Below are 8,054 nucleotides of genomic sequence, written 5' to 3'. Positions count from 1 at the left end.
AAATTTTATTTCCATTTTTTCTCATTTTAATTAAATTAATCGTGCATTAATTCTAATTAAAATCAATCATCAAAAAATCCAAAAAAAATATTTCTTTTATTTTCTTGCAATTTAAATTCATAGATCAAGTGTATAGGTTGTCAAATTCATGTAAATAGCGTAGTTTACATTTCCCGCAAAATCGATGTAATAGCGTAGATTTATTTTCCGCATTTTACATTTCCGCATTTTAAATTCCTGCACATATAAAACTGCGTGTATGCCAAAGATAAAATTGAATCGTTAGATCACTAACTTCAAAGATAAAATATCTGAATCAAAACACAATCACACTTGCACCACTTAGGGTAATCCCTCTTTTACTCTTTTAAAAATCAAAATCAAATTCTACTGTTTCAAATGCAAAATCAAACTTTCGTTTACATCCGGTAAAAGGATAGTTTTTTAAAGGAAATAGGAAAAGACCTTATAACTTAGGGTAGACCTCCTAATTTGCTTGCTCAGATCAAAACAAACAAATCTCTCATATATCATTGTTTTTCAAAATGAAACTTTCAAAAAGACCATACTTTGTATATATCCAAACGAGGATCATTACGAAGTTAACGTTCTTTTTTCAAAAAACAACTTTCGAAAGATAAAAACACTTTGTATACATCCGCACAAGGATCGTTACAAAGTCAATTTACAAAGGTATTTGAAACCACATACAAGCATTTCAAGGCAAGAGAAAAGTGATTCAAAACAAGTGAGCTAAGCAAATTAAAGAGCCCATGGATAACCATGGATACAAAGGGTGCTAACACCTTCCCTTTGTATAACCTACCCCCTTACCCAGAATTTCTTAAAGGTCTTTTTCTGTTTCTTTTATAAACCTTTCCTTAATTGGATAAAATAAAAGTCGGTGGCGACTCTTTGATTTTCAAAAACACAAAAGCAGAAAGAAAAGAGTCAGTTCGCGTATCTCTCCGCGAGAGGTATGGTAAAAAACCGAGGGCGACATATGGTCATTGGAAGGGAAAATCAATTACATTGATATATCACTTAAGATTATAAAAGTGATAATTAATTTACATCTTTATTCATCATTTATTATAAGAAATTCCTAAGTATCAAGGATTATTTGATATTAGGTTTGTTTCCTTGTTGTCCAGTATTGTTGGAAACAAGAGAGTAGAAAAGAAAGGATCGTTTTCTTGTTCTACTTAGTTTGTTTGTATCCTTAATATCCGGGATTGTTGGAAGAAAGAGAGCTGAATTTGAGAGGATTGTTCTCATTTCAACTTGGTTGATCACAAGAGGATTGTTCTTGGTGATTGTATTGGTCTTGTACAAGTACTAACAATAGTAAAATCGATTTCGTGATGAAAGGGGACTGGAGTACTCTCTGATTGTGAGGGGAACCATGATACATCCTTGTGTTCTTTATTCTTTTGTATATTTTACCTTTTTCATAAACATCGTCAAACTAGAAAAATAAAGTAACGTACCACTTAAACTAAAAATTGATCATTGCACCTATTTCACCCTCTTCTTAGGCGCACTCTTAAACTTACAATTGGCATCAGAGTAGGTTATGGGTATCCTGTTCCTAAAAGATCCAGAATGGCTTCCTCAAATCCGATTTTCAAAGATGGTGGTAGCAATAACAAGCGTCCACTATTTTGTGGCGAATACTTTGATTTTTGCAAAATTCGCATGAAAGAACATTCAGAATCTCAAGAAAAAGAAGTATGGAAAACATAAATTCAGAGTAATCATAAACAAGGGCATAACAACTCCAAAATATTTAGAACATTAAATCATGTCATGCCTTATGAGGAACTTCAAAACATATTATTCATTAATCATGTTAGCACAATGGAAAATACTTCAAAACTGAATAACATAAAACATCAGTATTCAACATCAAGAATTCACCGATTTAAAACCAACAAAACATTATTCCAATATAGGGAAATAATCCATTCAACAACTCTAAAATAACATTCTACAGTGTTACAAGACTAGAGCATGACACCGACACAACCGAACTAATAGAAGTAACTCCACGAGTTATCCTCACCAAGCACAACCTGCTACTTCTTAATATGAAAAATATCAACAGTAAGGGTGAGTCTAATTCGCAATTAACAAATGTTATAAGCTCATAAATAATAAAATATCATGCATATTATTCCTCCAATCGCAATATATTCAGATTTACAACCAACATACATCAATCACACCAAGTAAATCAATCACATCACATTATAACATTGGACATCTTCCATTCATGTTATGATAATTCATACTCCCTCCGTCCCACAATGAGTGACACATCGAGTCATTTCACACATATTAACAAAAGTGTATAAAAGTAAGAGAGAGGATAATGTTTTTACTATAGTGCCCCTATCATGTATTGGGAATGATGAAATTTTAATTAATTAAAGGGTAGAATTGGAAAAAGTGTATTGGAAATTGAAATGAGTCATTCATTTTGGGACATTATTTTATTCCAAATGAGTCACTCATTATGGGACGAAGGGAGTACATCCTAATACAATGCAACTACATGCATGTTGTACCAATCATGGGATTAACCTATCTCACTGATCCACCATCGTCAGGGATACGACTACTTCCACTCACTAATTTCACACAATGGGAATTAGCTACCGCTGATCCAACACCACCAGGATACAACCACAATTATGATTATGTAGGCATGCACCACCTTAAGCATGCTAATCATCAACACCAAACAATATGAACAATCTTTATCATATTTCAACACCGAACAACAATCATGGATAATGTATTCACACCTCAACATAATCCAACCAATTACATTATATTATTCACACCGAACACAACATTTCATTATAAACATGTTGTCATAACACATCCACATTGTCACATTTATCAATATATGTACACAATGCATAAACTCACCAAAAGCAATACCGATTAAGATGAACAACATCATTAAAACAAACTCACCAACATAAAGCCGAATAGTGCATTGATATTTTAGCACCATTTAACAATCATGTAATACATACATCACACCAAAAACAACATCAACATAGCAAATACATTGTCGCAACGCCACAGCATAAATACATTTATCACTTATGCATACAAGTATAATTCACCACCACAAATACTGGGTTTTTAAAATAAAATCGAGCTATTACTCTTTAAGCTATTTTATTAGATAGAAAATTAAATTATTTTTCCAACACACAAAACGGCGCTCAAAACGGACTTACGGTTCGAAAGTTATGAATTTTAGAAAATAAATTATTTTTCCATAAAGCTACAGCGTAACGGGTTACGAAAATAGCGTAACGGGTTACGCCTGATAAAATTCATTCATTTTTCAAAAAGGCCTCAGCGTAACGGGTTACAAAAATAGCGTAATCGGTTACGAAAATGTTAATTTTCTTAAAAAAAAACCTTCAGCGTAACAGGTTACGAAAATAGCGTAACCGGTTACGAAATCGAAAAAATGAAAAATTTGGAACAAAACACTCAGCGTAATCGGTTACGTAACCGATTACGACCCTTCTGCAACAACAACTTCACTTTTTGACAGCATTTCAGCCCCTCTAATCAATCCAATTCATACCAGTTCAATTATAACACGATTTCAAAGCAAATTTTAGAGATTTCACACAAGGTTACCAAGCAACAAATCTATTTCACATCACCAATCATCCAACAACATTCATTTGCATAAAATCTATAAATATGAGCCCTAACATCAAAACCCCAAAACCTAACATACATTCCAATTGAAACAAATAATACATAATCAATCCTATCACCTATGAACCGAGACTAGACATTAATTGGAAGAGTCCCCCCTTACCTCAAAGGTCGATCTTGGGTTCTTCCTCTTCTTCGCTCTTTTGCACTTCTTCAGCTTTCACGTTCTCTGCTTCCTTCTCTTTTTGCTTCTAATTCACAATTTTCCTCTTTTCCCTTATTTTATGAAAAATGAAAAATCACTTTAGTAAGGGCCTAACCCTTAGCACCCCCCTTTTACTACACATGACCTCAAGCCCAGTAACCTCATTTCCATAATTCTCAAATAAATCCAATAAAATGCCAAATAATCCCAATAAAAAATTTAAATTCTAATTAAATTAAATAAGGGAAAATATGGGGTGTTACAATGGAAAGCAGTAGTAAATGGTTCTTTTGTTCCTACAAGTGTTGTTAATGATGTTGACACCCCAAAGCCCGAAGGTTCATGATATGAAAATGATGAGAAAAAAATTCCTTTATGACAAGAAAGCAATCAATCTTCTTCAAGGTGCTCTTAGCATGGATGAATTATTTCGCATTTTAACATGCACAACGACAAAGGAAATATAGGATACATTGGTGGAAACTCATAAAGGAACCGCTGGAGTTAAAAGATCTTGGTTGAACACTTTAAGTCAAGAGTACGAGTTATTCAAAATGCAGCCTCGAGAATCTTTCCTCGACTTGAAAAAAAGATTTGTTCATTTGACATATCATGTGATAGAGCTCGGTAAGAAATTTAGAAATGATGAATTAAATTTAAAAGTACTTAGATCTTTATTCTGGGATTGGCAACCTAAAGTAACGGCGATATTCGAAAAGAAAAGTTTACTATGACTTCTGCAACGTTGTACAGAAAACTTCAAGAATATGAGACGAAACTTGGAAGACTTGAAAAGCAAGATATTCAAGTAAAATATTCAAAAGACACTGCCTTAAAGACGAGAATCAAACATCATGATAGCAATCAAGAGGATGCATCCACTAGTGAAGAAGATTATGATCTTATCAAGAAGTTTGAAAAGTTTCTAAGAAAAGAAAGAAAAAAGGAGATCATTAAAAGGGGAGCACCAACAAGGTTACATGCTTTGAATGTGGAGAAAAAGGACATGTTAAAAGTGAATGCCCTACACTTGAAAAAAAGAATAAATACTTCAAGATAAAGAAGGATAAAAAGTCAAAGAAAGCATATGTAGCATGGGAAGATAATGAAGTAAGTTCATCTTCCGATTCCAAAACCAAATAATGTGTTAATTTTGCATTGATGGCTTCACACCACTATGACGATGAAGAAGAAGAGGTTAGTGATCAAATATCTTCTTATGATAATGATGCCCAATGTGATATTTAAGAACTAATTAATGAATGTAAGATTTTGTATAAAAAGGTGTCAATCTTAAAGAAACAAATTTTATCTCTTGAAGAAAGCATTGACACCATGGAAACGAATTTTGAAGTTGAAAAACAAAGTTTTCTTGAAAAAGAAAAGGAAAATCTTACATGAAAAGAGTGTGATTCACTTTCTTTTCAAATTGTTGAATTAAAAAGAGTTCTCGAAAGATTTGAAAAAGGACAAATTAATTTGGATGGTTTCCTTAGTCAACAAAGATATTTCAATGATAAAAGTTGTAGCAACCTGCCTAAAATTTCAGATTTAGAGCCGCCACCTATTCTGAAGGGCGAATAGGAAACCCTACGCAGATAAGAGATTGAGGGTAAGTTATTATAATCAGGCTGAGGGAAGGTGTTAGGCACCCTCAGCCCTTTCCTAAAGGCTAATGTTCAAAGATTAGGGTTGCATGGCAGGGTTTGTAAAGAAATGTGGCAAACAGAATTATAATAACATGATTGAGATTTTGAAGAGGGGGACTCGCCTTGTTGCCAAGTGCCTACGTACCTCCTTAGGGAGGATCAGAGTCTACGTAGTTCGGGAAGGGTTGTACGCCATTTAGAGTTGGAATTTGATTTGATATGGTTTTTTAGAGGCTTTTTGGTCAGCCTATCGCAGTTTGGGTTTGCAATTGTAGTTTGAATGGAATTTAGAATTATTAGGGTTTGGGCGTACAACCCTGATTTGGCACTATTAACCGCAATGATCAATAGGTTTGATCACCATGGTTAAAAGATTTGAAATTTGCATCACTACCAATTTTAATCGATTGATTCGATTATCACTAATAATGAATTAAGGTATTTTATAATAATTTTTATAGAATTTTAAATGCATTGTTACTCCTCGCAATCGATTGATTCGATTAAAAAGAATAACAAATTAAATCGAGGGAAAAACGGTTAATCATCACAACTAATAAAATAGTTGCAACCATTTAACCAACTAATAGAAATCATATTTTATTTAATTAAATAACATTTTAATTAAAAAATATTGTTAACCATAGCGATTAATCGATTTAATCGGCACGAATAACAAATTATAATTTTTAATAATAATATCAAATAATACTTTTTATTTACAAAATTAATTGTTATACATAATTAATTATACAAAAGAATTAATAAAAAAACAATTATATTAATTAAATGGAATTAGTTAATTAGGCTAAGATTTAATGTGGTTGGTTTGAGGTTTACAGCATGGGGACTAAATCTGGGGCGTTGGATCTAAGAGATGGTTGGATTAAGGGTCCAGATCTGAGGGTACATGGTAAAGGTTCGAGCTGCGCGCGCATGGGATCAGGCGGGAAATTATTTCAGAAAAATATATGATGGAGGGAGGGCTCGAACCAGCGACCCTCCACTCCTAAGCGCTTCTCCAACCAACGCAACCAAATAACCTGTTTGTTTAATATACGCTTCTGGATAACTAAATAAGATAAGTGACCCCTAATGGAATTTTTATGCGCGCGAAATTCAAACGGACGAGTCAAATGGAGACAGCTCATCATCGTCCCCGTTATACTTGTTATTTTCTGCAGAAATAGCTGCGATTTAGCTACGATTCTGTTTGTAGCAAACCCCCCTACGAAAAATAGCGAATAGCTCCCTCCCCCACATAAATATGGCGCACCTGTTCCAAAAGTTTCGTATAGACGGTGCGAGCTCAACCATGGCATCAATTCAACCTAATTTTAACTCTAACAAAAAGCCCTAATTTAAACCCTAAAAGCTTGGTTCGGACATCAATGGCAGAACACGATTAACACAAGCAAACTTCATAAGACCAAACCAGAAACAATCATGACAATCATACAAAGCATAATACGGCAATAATTCAACAGATAAATGCAAGAATGATGCTAATCGATAGAAAATTCAGAGCGACCTACCTTGAGCAATTGGAGACAATTCTGGGGGTGTTGTAGTAGTGTACCGATCCAGACACGTTCCAAATCGCCTGAGGAATCTTTTGGAACCTTTAAATCTCCTTAAAAACCTCCAATTCTTTGAAACCGAATTTCAGTTTCTTGGTGACTTTTGAGCTCTTGTACGTGTGCCTCTCTCTCAATCCTCTTTCCTCACCCTTATGCCTTGTGTTTAGTACTTATAGGCAGACGAAATTAGGTCAAAGAACCAAGCCCAAAGCCTTTCAAATCCAATCTTGCAATTTTGGAAATTTGTTTAGTTTCTTGAATCACAAGTTTCTCTTTTTGGCCAAATCTTGCATTAACCTTTTCCATTTAATTGTGCACGAAAATTAACATATATTTGGTCATAAATATTGATTGAGAATCACCCAAAATATACTTTCTATCAAATATTTGATTTTTCATTTAATTAAATCATTAAAAATTAACTTTAAATGAAATAAAATTATGTAAAATCAAATAAAATGATATAATTTATGGCATATGTTTTGGATAGCTTGTGGACCAAGTTTGGGTCATAGAATGTGGGCCCATTTGCAAGAATCTCAATTTTGAACCCTCCTTTTTCACATTTGGTCCCTCAAAATCACCTGACTTTGATCAAGCATATCTCCTTCAATTTTTAAGCTATGAGGGAGATCTAATACTTTTTAGAAACCTCAAGAGGTCCTCTACAAGCCATTTTGGAACATATTTTTCATTTGAAGCTTTTATCTTGACCATATTCTCTTTGGGAAAAAACTGTTTCTGAAGGATGCCTGAAAATGACCTGTAATCTTTTGCCTTGTATCTCTTAAATGAAGCATTTTTAGCCTTGGCTTGTGAGACACAAAGTTGTAGAGAATTCAATTTCCTTCATAATAGGCTTTGAGTGGGGAATTTCTGATGTTCCATGTGAAAGTTATGCCCAGTCAAAGTTGGGTTGACTTT

Source organism: Vicia villosa, linkage group LG2 (genome assembly GCF_029867415.1).
Source record: "Vicia villosa cultivar HV-30 ecotype Madison, WI linkage group LG2, Vvil1.0, whole genome shotgun sequence".
NCBI classification, from domain to species: domain Eukaryota; kingdom Viridiplantae; phylum Streptophyta; class Magnoliopsida; order Fabales; family Fabaceae; genus Vicia; species Vicia villosa.
Note: the sequence above shows the minus strand (reverse complement) of the source record.